The sequence below is a fragment of the Meriones unguiculatus genome, chromosome 11 (genome assembly GCF_030254825.1).
Source record: "Meriones unguiculatus strain TT.TT164.6M chromosome 11, Bangor_MerUng_6.1, whole genome shotgun sequence".
NCBI lineage: Eukaryota > Metazoa > Chordata > Mammalia > Rodentia > Muridae > Meriones > Meriones unguiculatus.
Genome location: NC_083359.1, coordinates 104590796 through 104605503, shown reverse-complemented (window position 1 = coordinate 104605503; position 14708 = coordinate 104590796).

The following is a 14708-nucleotide window of genomic DNA, read 5'->3' as shown; positions in this document are numbered from 1 at the left end:
GGAAAGATGGCTCAGTGGTCACCCTTGCAGAGGACTGGAGCCCCAGACTGGGATTTGGGCCATTGCCAGTATCAGATTAACACAGCTGCCATAGTAGTCTGTCTCCGAGAGCTGGCACGCTGCCAGTTGGAACCAACATGCAAGATACAGTAATGGTTTCCTAGCATTCTAATTCATTCGAGCTTGGCTCTGTTTTAAAACATACATATAAGCCCTTACTCTTTTAGAACAGTTTTAGATTTATAGAAAAAAATCACAAAGATAATACAAAGAATTCCCATATATACCACGCTCAATTTCTACTCTGAACAATGCCTCTCATTAGGACAGGGAGCTTGACTCACTGTTACTAATGAAGGCCAACAGCTGTGGTGGATGTCTTTTTCAGCGCCAGACCTATCAGAACTCATACTGCATTTACTTGTCATGTCTCCTTAGTCACCTCCTGACTGGGACAATGTCTCCTATCTTCCTAGTGTTTTAATGATTGTGACAGTTCAGAGGCGGGCTGGCCAAGTATTTCATAATCTGTTCTTCAGTTAGGATGTGTCTGATGGTTTTCTCACAATTAGATTGAAATTACAGGTTTAAAGAAAGAAACCACAGAGGTAAAATGCCATTTTTATCACATTACACCAAAGACAGCTACTGTCACTGTGACCTGTGAAGGATATACTCTTACCCATAACCCACAGGCTGAGACAGTGTTTGTCCGTTTCTTTCACTCTAGTGTGTTCTGTTGTTCTGTTGTTCTCTGCATTTTCATACTGTACTCTTTGGAAGAAAGCCATCACCAGGAGCCCAGACTTTGGAGGTAAAGAGCATGCATGTGCTCCATTTTAGAAAAAAAGGCACAGCAGCTATGTAAATTATTTTTAAATTATTCTGCAAAGAAGATTGTCACTCCTCTCCTACTTATTTATGCATTTATTCATTCATTGACTTGAATCAGTGTGGAGTCATGAATATTTATCTTATCTCACTCCACAACTCATATACACACACATAAACATACACACACACACTCACTCACTCACACAAAAATTATTCTGTCCTGTCCATGTATCCTTTTGACATGGCCCTTTAGAAATTCAGGGCTTTATTTTTGCTGTTGGATAGTTGGTTAGATAGATAGATAGATAGATAGATAGATAGATAGATAGATAGATGGATTGATGGATGAATGAGTAGCTGTTAGGTGAAGGGTGGATGGATGGATGGATGGATGGATGGATGGATGGATGGATGGCTAATTGGATCACGGGTTGGTTAGTTGGTCATTTGGTTAGATGGCTGCTGATTAGATGGTTGATTAGATAGTTGGTTGGTTGGCTGATTGGTTAGATGGTTGGTTAGTTGGTTAATTGGATGGCTTGAGAGTTGGTTAGTTAGTTGATTAGATGATTGGAGGGTTGCTTAGTTAGTTATTTAGGTGGTTGTTTTGTTAGATGGTTAGTTGGATGGTGGAAGAGTTGGTTGATTGGTTATATGGTTGGCTTAGTTAACCTTTTAGTACTTCCTTACCTGACACTACAAAATATTCCAGGCTCACCTTATTTCTACTGCTGCAGGTTTACATGTCTTCCCCAAAGCAAATGTTGGAAATGTAATCTCCATGATAGTGTTGAGAGGTGGGGTCTCTAAGAGGAGACTGAAGCACTAATGAATTAAGATTATTAAGGAGTGAGTTCTCTACTGCAAAAATAGGTCCCTTATGAAAGAACAGCTTCAGGGATTTCTCATTTGCCTTCCTTCCTTCCTTCCCTCCCTCTTCTTTTTGTCCCTCTAGAATTCTGGGACTACCTTCATATACTTTTAGCCTTTGCCTTTGTTTAAATATAAAATGTCCCCCGTAGGTACATGTGTTTGAATCCCCTAGCTGGTGGTATGGTTTTGGAAGGCTCTGGAACCTTTAGGAAATGGAGCCTTGCAGTAGTAACTAAGTGACTAAGGTGGACTTCCAATTACTTTCTAAAATCCTTTGAACAAGCAGCTTTTCACGAGGGTCTTTATCCTGTCCAGGTGAGTGAAGGGCCTGTTTGATGGGTCTCTTCCAAGAAATTGATTGGTTAGATGGTTGGTTAGTTGATTGGTACAGGAATGGGTGTTTGTTTTCTATTAGAAAACATTCTACTCTATAGTATGTTTGGGGCTCCTAGAGCCACATCTATATAATTAGCCATTGACGGTCTTTTAGACAGTTTAGAATACCTCCTTCCAGGGCCAGAGCTTTGACTCAAGTCCCCTTCTTTAACTGATAATTAAAGACCTATTGTTCTAACCTTTAGTTTTACAGGCTGCTGACTACAAGGGAGGGGTCCAACACCCAGTGCCTGGCAAGTCACTAAAGTTTAACTAGTTGCCTAACACTGGACCTAGAGACCTACCTCTGTCCCTAATGGACACATTAAAAAGGAAGCACATGGGAAAGGAGTGCTGTTCTGGAGGCTTAAATATAATCTTATGATTTTGTACTTTTTTGGAACCCTTACTCACTTCCTTTCAAGTGACTTCTTCCTTTTGAAATAGAATTCTCTTCCCTAGTCCCACCTCATTGCTGTACTTTTGAAGTACTTAATAGGCTTACAACTAGGGAGTCTGCCTCAGGTGAACTCTGCCTGGCATCTGATCTAGAGGCCCCCAAGGCAAGGGGATGCCTGACATATGCATGGAACAAAAAGAAAAGGTCAAGAGTGAACCCAGGTTCCCTGAGAGCAGAGAAAATTACATTATAAATACAATGGTCCCATGTAGTTCCTCCAGAAGAGCGAAGGAGGCACAGTCATACAGGGCACCAAGGGCGCACAGGGCACTGTGAGGTCTTTGGCTTTAGGCCTAAGAATTATGGAGGGGCACTGGGGAATTTACATCTTCTAGCTATCCAGTGGAGATATCCATTCAAAATGATGCATCTATCAGTTTTATTTTGAACTTACTCTAGGAATTATGAAAATATTATTTGACTCTACAAAACAAACAAACAAAAAAACACCAAAGAGATTCTTAACTACTATGACAATTCTATGTGCATCTTGGCTTTGGGATATTCCTATGAGTCCTGAAGGCAGGCTGGAGGGCCCCAGAGGGATTCTTCAGTGCTATCTTTAGAGATCTAAAACAGAAAAGACTTCCAACTCCTTCCCTTGCTTATACTAAGGTGCCCAAGCCCAGAGGTTCCCTTGTCAGCCTTATCATTGGTGTTTGGTATGATCTGAAGACAGAAGGAAGGCAGTGGATGAGGGAGAAAGTCTTCTTCGGGGAGCTTATTAATTCCTCCCGTGAGACAGCACCCATGCAGGAAGCTTAGGTTTATGACACTCTCGATGCTTTCTTCTTTTCCTCTTTCATTCACAAGACCTTGGGTACTTAGGAACACATCGCATTACTTAATCAACAACCAATTATAGTTGAGAAGAGTTTGGTGTCTATAACTCATCACAAAGCCTCCGCCAAGTCCTATAAGGAGCATTCTCTCTCTCCTCTTCGGTGTCTTTTATGTTCCTTGGAATGTTCCTGCAGGAAGTACTGGATTGCTGATCTAAGAGAATTCCAGCTCATTCCCACCATGCAGTAGCTGTGTGACCTGGTGGGTCTGTTCAGTCTCACACTCCTTAACCATACAACTGGGATAAATGTGGGGAAAACCCCTGCCTTATAGGCTGACGTAAGTTTATATGAATTAAAGAAAGCTACGTGCCCACAATATTGCACGAATGCATGGCAAAAACTGCTTTTTTTTTTTTTTACATCCCTTTCCTCCATGTAAGATCTTTGGGTATAAAGATTATCTATATAGCTCAATTTTGCAGCTTTGCAATCTAGCAGAGACCAGTGTTAATAAGATTCAATAGCTTTGAGCTGGATTGGTGAATATATGAAGATGATGTCACCTCTCACACGTTTGAGGGAGAACATGCACCCACACACCCACTCGCATTAGCCTTCAGCAATCATGGCACATGTCAGTCACTTATGAGGAAGCAATCCACCACTTGCTAAAAGCTATGGGCTCGATGAAAGCTGCTGGCTGACTGAAAGCTCCTATGCCAGAAGAGATGGAGCGCTATTAGGCTCAATAGTTTCCACCTGTGCTTTCTGAAATCACTGCCTTACTCCACACAGAGGATGTCTAAGGAAAACCAAACACACAGCTGGCACTTTGTTTTTAAAGACATGCAGATTTTACCAGGGTTCACATCGGGCTGGGTTTGTTTTGTTTTCAACTCTTCCATTAAAGAGAATGCTGATTGTGCTTATTAGAAGTAAAAGCAGAAATCATGTGTGAGCGGCCACTGAGAGAATAGCCTCCTTCCTCCTTCCACCTCTTTGATTTCTCTCTCTTCAGCGAGACTTTCCAAAGACAGACTGAGTGGCATGAAAAAACATGACAAAAGACTGTCTGACCACCTGCAAGCAGGCTCGGCAAGTGCAGGTGCACATCATCCTGCATCGACTGTTTCCACATCAGCACGGAAGTAAAGGACCCTGAAAGCTGACCTCACAGTACAGCAAAAGAGGCTTCAGAGACAGTCATGAAAAGGCTGTGCTAGGCCACATGAATAAACGTGGTCCTGGTGGCAGTAGCCCATCGAGGCTCAGTTTCCAAAGAGTGGATGTCACCTGCCAAAGGACACGCACTCCTGGATCGAAAGCTGCCAGCTGCGCTTAGGACTAGACACAGCCTTCCCAAGGGCTGTGCTTCTCGGGGAAGTTCTTGGGGAGTGCTAACGTGTCTCTGAATGGCCAATCGGAGAAGATGGTTGTCACGATGAAGAAGAGATGCATATGCCATCCAAAATTCTCTTCCTTCGAGCTGGTGTTGAAGCTAAACAGAGCTAAGCCAACAAGAAAAGCCTGAGCTTCATCTGGTCTGAGGCCTTTCTGTTTGGTTTTGGAGGGTTTCCACCCCCAAAGGCATGGTCTGTAGGCTGTGGAACTGTTGGGAAGTGATGGAGCCTTCAGGAGACGGTGCCGAGGGGAAAGAAGCTAAGTCACTGAAGGTGTGCCCTTGGAGAGGACACTGGGAGCCATAGCTCACCGTGCTTCGCTTCACATCCTGGTCACCGTGAGGAAGACCATCATATGACCATAGATTGCAATCTTAGAGACCAAAGAAAATTATCGTTTTTATGAGTTGCTTGTGTCTGGTATGCTTGTCCTAGCAATGGAAAACTAACACACTGACAATCAGAAGGAACCGCAAGAGAGAGGGAAAAAGTGGACCCTTGAGCTGGAGCAGAGGCTAGGAGGTGAAGAGCACTGCTCTTCCAAAGGACCTGAGTTCTGTGCCCAGCACCCAGGGCAGAAGGCTGCACCCCAGCTCCAGGAGTGTACGACACCTCTGGCCTCTGCATGCACATATGATGCACCCACACAAACACACACGTAATTTAAAATAGATCCTTCTTATAAAGTAGACCCAGAAAAAAAGTGGGGGAGGTGTCTATGTGGCATGTGGCGGTGGGAGTGTATTTTTAGACCAGGAAATCGTGTTGTTTGTTGCCACTTGAGTTTTCGAACCCAGTTAAATGAGATCTATAGGAATGTGCTCAGACATCAGCATCTTAAACTTACTGGGTTATCCCAGAGTGGAGAAATAACTGCTCATGCCGTCAGCGTGTAAGGGAGACGCGGAGGTGACCGGGAAACACCCAGGCTCTGCTCTGGCCTTCTCAGCACCGGGTCCACAGCACGGGTTACCCACGCTCACACGCGCGTGTTGGCAAGCGTCCTGCCTGTTTCTCATGCTGCCCAGAGGGTAAAATGTTCCTGCAGGCGATTTCTTAGGTGAGTCAACTGAGTGTGCATAACTGAAAAGCTGCAGACACACCAGCCGGGGCAGCCTCGTTTAAAGGCGAAAAGAGCCGTAATGAGAATAAAGGAGAATTAGTCTCTGCTCAATTTCCAAGGACAAAGAGCAACTGCCGCGCGGCAGCCAGTGAGCGCTGCGGATGCCAAAGGTTTGCCATGGGCTAGGTTCAATTGTTTCTAAGGAGAACAGGAAATATTTATTTAGGATTAGAGGCAGCTGCTTCAATAGGACAGCTGGGGATGCTAGAAGATATAATTAAGAAAATTGCGTGAGGGAGGTCCGGAGAGAGCCCGGGAGGCAGGGGAGATGAGGTAGAACCATGTTTGCGTAGGGTTCTTTTGTGGGGGGCAGCTGGGTGTTACTAGAGAAAAGGATAAATAGGCCATCTAATTAGCAGCTGACTTGGGGTTGCAAGATCAAATACAGGGAGAATCCTATTATAGCTGATGCTGCCGGTCCTCTAAATCGTTTTGTTGACTGCATCATAATGAGCACCTCTAGAAGCAGAGGAGCACCTGCATCTCGGCTTCCCTCCAGGCTCTCCTTGGCCTCTGCTTCTCCAAGGGAACGTCCCCTTCCAAGTCAGTGGGAAGGGAGCAGCTGTTAAGTTTACCACCATCAAAAATGTGCTCAAATTACCAGAAATTTTAAATAAAGGGGGCTCTGTGAAAAATGAACAAAGCTATGATTCTTCTTGTTTTGTAGCCATATACAATTTGAAATGTTTTAGCAGGATAAAGAAAAGAACGCTTTTGTCATTCCACCTTCTGTAGTTTGTACAAACAATGGTTACTTCATCCTGTGCTAGAGAAACATCACTGTTTTCCTTGTCTCCTGTATTAAATTGAAGGTGAATAAATAAAGGGGAATTTGTTATCTTTTTCCTCTGGTGTGTCTGCGTGTGTGTTTCCTACATGTGTGTGTGTCTATTCTCGTGGTGTGCCTAGCTGTGCATGTGTGCAAGAACACGTGAGTGTCTTCCTTGGTACCTCTCCACCTTCTAAACTGAGGTAGGGTCTCTCATTAAAGCAAGAACTCATTATTTCAGCTAGCCCAGGTGGCCATCTTGTTCGGGATACTCTACACCAACTTGACATTTTTTTTAAAAAAAGTAGTATTTACTTATTTTAATTAAATTATATTGTTACCTTATAAACGTGTGAGGTTTGACGTTTATTTTCTTATAATCAGAGCATTAGGTAATTTCATATACAGTTGCTTGGCCAAGAGATAATATGTGTCTAAATAAAATACATGCAGAACTGGTAGATTACATCAGACTTTCTTTTTCCTGGCTTTTGATACAGGCTCTTCCTACGTTGTTCAGGCTGGACTCTAATTCAAAGCCATCCTACCCCAGCCTCCTGAGTGCTGAGGTTCCAGGCATATCTGCCCACATGGCTTTTTGATATGGGTTCTGAGGTCCAAACTCTGGTCCTCGTGATTTCTGCAAGTTTTGCCTGCTGGGTCATCGCTAGTCCTGATTTTATCCATCTCTTGTGATGCTGTGCTTATAGGTGGTAAACAGTAGTGTTAGTGTGAGTTAGAGTTATGGGGTTCCAATGCTCCCCAGAAATAAGGTTTGTTTCTGACTACAGTTTCCTTTACTACCACTTCAAGAAATAAGACTCAGAGTAGAAGTTAGATAAACCCACCTGGAAAACGCTGTCTCTAAGGTATGGGTGGCATTTTAAAAGACACCACAATTTTAAAAGACCTGTGAGAAAAATAGCCTAGTCAAGTAGTCTGTCCAGTGAAACTCACAGGTTAGGGCCAGCCAGACCTGCAGCTGGAAACCGTATTATGGCTTTCTGTCTCTTCTCTGAGTCCTTTGCCTGGGCTATAGTGTGACATGATGGGCATTCTAAAAATCTGGTCCTAAAGCAGTCTCTCATCAATAAATCCTCACTTGTGTGCTAAATTATGTAATATTAAAGGCAATTCTGTTGCAATTAAAATGCAATGATCATTGCCACCACTTGTCCTTGCTTCTTTGCTAGTCATTATCAATGCGAGCTGTCACAGGGATGAGAGAGACCCCTGTCTCCATCACAGACATCTAGCCATGGGAAGATTTATCTGAACTCAAATGCTGCTCAGATGAAGTAAGATCTGTGATCCCATCCCTCAGCTGTCACAGCCATGCTCAAATGTTCAAGAGTCTTGGCAAATGGGTATCTCCATATAAAACAGTGTAAACATGGGTTACCCCTGCTGATGCCTGAAGCTGCCATCAGGGATACAGGACTAGTAAGTAAAAGAAATCATAGCCTTCTAGACTGAGTAAGCATGACCTCCCACCCACTTTGCCACTGATCTCTTAGTGAGAGTTATTCAAACTTTCATTGTGATTATTTATCCAAATCAGCAAATTTTAACAAACTTAAATCTTAGTCTTACAGTGTATCTTAATGAAAATCCATACGCCATTACAAAATAACCAAAAATTGATGAGTATTGGGGGCTGGGGTGACGGCTCAGGAGTTAAGAGCACTGGCTGCTCTTCCAGAGGACCTGGATCTGATTCCCAGCACCCTCACGGTGGCTCTCAATCGTCTGTAACTCCAGGACCAGGGGATCCAGAGCCCTCGTCTGACTCCATGGTTACACAAACTTCTTGGGGCTCCAGGTTTACATAGGGTGCATATACATACATGTAGGCGACACACTCATGAATTCAGTAACAAAAAACTAATTCTGTAAGAAGATTAGCAAGTGTTTGCAGCCTCCTAAAAACTGGAGAAGTGCTACTCTTTGAGTTCAGCAGGCCAAGGGCCCTAGTTCCTGAGCCATTGGTGTAGTTCAGCTAAGGCATTTCCCACTGTAGGATTTCAGAGCTGGGAAGAAGTTACTATCTGGAGTCACTATCCTTCTTACTAAGTTAGACTTGGTGACTCTGTCCTAGTATGCTCTCTTCTCCTTCTACCCCTGCTGGCGTCCCCCACCTTCCTCCATACTTTTTCCAGATCCATGGTTTTATCGTGTGAGCCACTTGACTTAACCAGGGCCATCTGTATGACCACTGGGTTGACATTATCTTTCAGAGCCTAGTGGGGTCACTATAGAACCCAACTGAAGGAAAGGACTGCCCTCTCCCTGGATCTCTCCATGGGGAATAGCTCAGCAGTGGGGTGCAGGGGCCTCTGAGTCTCTCCTCCACCCTTGTCTGCCTGTTGCCAGTATGTTTAAATTTCTCTCATGAGCCGGGTTTGAAGTGTAGCTGGATGCTTTGTATTTCAGTGCTCTTAATCCTCTCAACAGCTCTGTCTACATTTTATAGGTTAAGGAATGGGCTACAGAGGATAAAGTTTCTTGCCCATTATAGGGTTGGCCGACTACCCTGGTTTGCAAAGAACTGAGGAACTTTTCCAGGGTGAGTGCTATGAATGGGAACATCTTGGGTGAACGAGATAACAATCATGGCATGGCAGGGTGGGGACATGTCACAAAACCAGCTCAGGAGTGAAAGCCAACTGAAGTCATTCTTGCCCCAAAGTTCAAGTGTGGATACACTTCAGGAAAAAAAACATTCACATGTGGTTATGTAATAAAAATTCCCTCCCCCTGTATATCTCTCGCCGTGACCTTATTTCTCTCCTCTGTTTCTAGTTATCATTGGATCACAAATCCAACTTGAAGATTTAGAGTCTATGTGATCCGGTTTTCTGTTTTTGTTCATTCCCAGCTTTCTTCTTACATAAATTAAGCTTTGTGCTGACATTCCTGTGATTAGAGAAATCCCATAGGGTTTTAGGAGTTTGTTTACTGGCTTGGCAAGCTTTTATTTACTGGTTTGGCACCCCTCTCTGATCCAATCCAACCTTCCTGACTCATTCCCTCACATGACTCGGTGTGTTTCCTTTCAAAGAATCAGGTGAGTACATTTCCCAGATGGCTGCTCAGTGTTCTGGGATTCAGGAGCGTACAGGGAGAGATTGCAATGCTACTCACTACATGAGCGCCATCCGCCGCACCTGACAACTGAAGAAAAGCAGACTCGTGAGCTCCATCCATCGCCAGAGCTTCTGAACAGCAGAGTGAAGAGCAGCAGTCTGGCTTGTCACAAGCTCTGCAGACATCCTGCAAGGGCACAGAGTTAGACAGCCCTGGGTTTTTCTATACACTATTCCCGGACATCACCCAGCAATCCAGCCCTTGGGAAGGGGCTGGAGTGAAACTCAATGCAGCATGGGCTCCATATGCATAAAGTCTCTCTTCACTCCCAGCACCAAACAAATAAACAGCATAACATGCGACGAGAACTTCGGCTCATCACTGAAAAACAAATCCTTCCCAGGTCTAATGCGAACCCCACATTTAGAATCAATGCAGTAGGCTGGGCGTGGTGTCACACACCTTTGGTCCCTGCACTGGGGAGGCAGAAGCAGGTGGATCTCTGTGAGTGAGTTTGAGGCTACCCTGGTTTCAGGACAGCCACGGCACAGAGAAAACTTGTCTCAAAAATAAATAAATAAATAAATAAATAAATAAATAAATAAATAATAAAAATAAAAATAAATAAAATAAAATCAACACCGCGAAGACAAAAGACTTTCTGGAAAATTTACACCAGTTTCTACCTGTGAAAAACAATGCAGAGATGCAAAGACACATAGAGTTTCTTAATAAGTTTTCCAAATACGTTTCTTTCGGGATGATGTGAAGCGTGGAAACTGGGAACAGATGATTATTTTCGAACAGTTAAGTAAAGCAAACTCTGGGGCTGAAAAGCTGGGTCATGAGTGAAGAGCACTGCTCAGAGGGTCCGTGTTCAACCCCAAGCCCCCGCAGCAGGCGGCTTGCGCGGTCCTGTAACTCTAGCCCCGAGGGCCTGGAAGTCCCTCTAGCCTCCAAGAGAACACGCACACGTGTACCTACACTGACCAAGGCAAATGCGCAGAAATAAGCCTTTTTAAGAAATTAAATCCTAATGGATGGATATACTAACCACACTCAAGGACAGGCCCCATGTGACACACCTCACATAGACAAATACTGGCCATGCGGCTACCTTTAAGTGTGTCCCATAATGCCTTGCCTGGGCTTGGTTTTTGTTGTTTTTTTTTTTTTAACCTTACAGGTATTTCCTCATATATTACAGTTTTTTATTTAAGTGTTTTTTTATAGGATTAGTGTTTGGCAGGATCTGTGTTTGTGTGTGGTGTGTGTGTGTGTGTGTGTGTGTGTGTGTGTGTGTGGTGTGTGTGTGGTGTGTGTGTGGTATATGTGGTGTGTGTGTGTGTGTGTGTGGTGTGTATGTGTGGTGTGTGTGTGTGTGTGTGTGTGTGTGTGGTGTGTGTGTGGTATATGTGGTGTGTGTGTGGTATATGTGGTGTGTGTGTGTGTGTGTGTGTGTGTGTGTGTGTGTGTAGTGCCGCAAGTGCATCTGTGTGGGTTTCTTGTGTTTTCTCTTTGGCTCTTTTTTCCTGTTTGTTTTGTTCTATTCTGCTATGTTCGTTTGTTCTTAGTTTTCTGTTTATTTTCTAATGAGAGAATGAGAGGGTGTAGACCCGGTGGGTAGGTGGGTGGGAAGGTAGAGGTGGAATCTGAGAGGAATTAAGGGAGGAAAAACTGTCATTTAGACTACATTGCATAAAAACCTATTTTCAATAAAAATTAAAATTATTAAAAAATAAATTTATATAAAAAAATAAATCTTAAAACATTAAAATTCATTCCTCAACTGGTAAATACCACCCAAATGAAAATGTGTGTTCATAGCCGCTTTCGACATTTTCCACAGATGACAGAACCAGCATAGTCAGAGGCAGGGCAACGCTCCCCTCCTAAGGTCACGGTGGATGACAGGGAGAAGCTGGCAATCAAGGGAGTGACTATTTGATGTCTGTTCTCCATTACTCTAATTATGGAATGTGATGATTGTCCATTTGCTATTAACATTTCTACAACTCTGTGATTTGTGGCCAAATATTAAAGTTTTCCTTGATGGTGTGGTGATTTTAAGCAAGGCCAAATGATCAGAGATAAAGGGGAAGTGTGGAAACAGGGCCTTTTTACAGTACTGGGAGAACATCTCCCCTTGGCAGTCATGAATGATGGTGTAACCATCATACAACAGCCCATGGCAATGATTTCAAGCCCAACCATTTTGACAAAATTTGACTGAATTAATAACTGGCCAATTCATTCGGCCCATCAATTTGCTTGAAGTTACATTTGATGGAAATAAAATTAATAACATCAGTTCTACCAACTGACTGATTTGTTTGTTTGTTTTTTAACTGGAAGGACAATGTGCTTCTTATTCTAGCTTGAGAGATGGTGCAAAGGTCACCAAGACTAAATTCCCTCCCTCAGAAGGCATGAACATGGTCACACACATCCTGCAAGTGAGAGTCCTGGCATCCACTACTTCCCTAAAGAGAAGATGCAGTGGCACCCCCAAGCTGTCTCAGCCAATATCTTTCTAATCTTAAAAGAAAACATTGGACTTAACATTTTTATTACATTTACTTAGTGTGTGTGTGTGTGTGTGTGTGTGTGTGTGTGTGTTTGTGTGTGTGTGCACATGTGTATGCATGCCTATGCATACCACAGCACACATGTAGCGGTCAGAGCACAACTTACAGGAGGCAGTTCTCTCCTTCCACCACATGGGTCCCAGGGATCAAACTCAGGTCATCAAGCTTGATGAGAGATGTTCTACTCACTGAGCCATCTCATCAGCCCTAATGAGGAAATTATTGATTGGAAATGTGTGGCAACAGCAAAATGAGTTAGATAAACTATGCTAACCACTTTTGTGTTGAAATTTTCACTGTGGAAAAAAAAAAAAAAAAACAACTGAAATACCCAACTTATAGGGTAGAAAAGCTTATTTGGGCTCATGTGTTGGAGGATGTTTTGTGCACTGTGTATTCAAATGCTGATTTCTGTACCTAGAGATCTGGTTGTAGTTTGGGCTTTGGAATTGTCATTATTATGAAGCATCTGCTGTCTCCATGTTGTGTAAAACTTGTTCTCTATCACTTCTGATTGGTTAATAAAGATCTGAACAGCCAATAGCTGGGCAGGAGAGGATAAGGCTGGGCTTCCAGAGCCCAGAGAGGAAGAGAGGATCTCATATGGAGAATAGGGAGCAGCCATGAGGGACTGAGGTGACAGGTAACAGGCCATGTGGCTGGAAAGTAAGCCAGGCCAGCATAGTCAGGCTGGAACAGCTCAATACCTGCCCGGGCACAGTGCCTAAAGCTTTCAATAAGTATAAAAGAAGAAAACAGGAAACAAACTAGGAACCTGCCACAGAGGGCCCTGAAACCCTCTGCCCTGCAGACTATCAAAGCAGATGCTGAGCCTGATGGCCAACTGACAGGCAGAGTGAATGGAATTTTATGTAAGAAGTGGGAAATAGTAAGAGCTGGAGAGGACAGGGTCTCCACAAGGAGAGCAACAGAACAAGGAAATTTGAACACAGGGAACTTCCCAGAGACTCATACTCCAACCAAGGACTATTCATGGAGATAACCTAGAACCCCTGCACAGATGTAGCCCATGGCAGTTCAGTATCCAAGTGGGTTACATAGTAATGGGAAGAGGGACTGCCTCTGACATAATCTGATTGGCCTGCTCTTTGATCACCTCCCCCTGAGGGCGGAGCAGCCTTACCAGGCCACAGTGGAGGACAGTGCAGCCACTTTTGATGAGAACTGATAGACTAAGATCAGAAAGGAGAGGAGAACCTCCCCGATCAGTGGACTTGGGGAGTGGCATGCATGCAGAAAGGGGAGGGAGGGTAGGATCGGGAGGGAGGAGGGAGGTGCTTATGGGGGGATACAAAATGAATAAAGTGTAATTAATAAAAAAAAAAAAATAAGTATAACACATCTCCATGTCATTATTCAGAGCAAGAGCAGGCCTAAAAAGCCATAATTTTACAGTCATGGCTTCAGAAGTTCCAGTCCATGAGCTATTTATCCTCTTGCCTTTGATAGGCGGCCATTGTATCACACTGGGGACCAGTGGCAGCACAAACCAATCATGGCAGCTAAAAAGCAAAAGAGAAAGATAGGAAAGGGTCCGTCTTCAATGACCTAACACCCTCCTTCTAGGCTCTACTTCTTGAGATTCCCACTAACAGAGGCTCAGGCTGAGGACCTAGGCTTTAACATCTAAGTCTTTGGGAAACACTCCAGGCTCACACTGCAGCTCAAGCATGAAAACAGGCATGATCTAGATACCTACGATCATTCAAAGGAGACAAAGTCATGAGGAATGAACTATTCCACTCAATACAGATAGAAGAGCATGCTATCTGGATGTAAAGGCCACATATGCCAGTGTATCCAGGAGAGTGACAACTTTACACTTCATAACCAGGAGAAAGATGTACAAGTAAGCCTTGGGGAGACACTGAATCTAGGATTCCTTTGCTTCACCTTGGCTACAAGGCTATTATATTTTAGAGTAGAATGATAACATTCTTATCTTGAAAGGATTTAGAATCCCCATGGAAACACATCCCTGGATACCTGTATATACCTGTGGGGATGTTTACAGAAAGGTTTAACTGAAGAAAGAAGATCCACCCTGAAACTTTGGTAACGTCACTCCTTGGGCTGGGGTCCTAGGCTGAATCCAAAGGACAGAGCGAGCAAAGTACCAGCATTTGTCCTTCTTGGCTTCCTGAGGACTTAGTGTCAGCAGCTTATACTCCTTATACTCCTGCCTCATGCATTTCCAGCCACGATGTATTATATTCCCTAGGACTCTAAGTCTAGGGAATAAATAAGCCCTGCTCCCCTTAGTTGCTTCTTGTTCCATATTTGGTCACAAGAATGATTAAAGTAACTAATGCAAGCAGTGTGCACCTACCTGTATAGAGACTACCCATCCTCTTGCCCAATGTTTCCCAAAGCCTAGAAGGTATAGTGTAAGA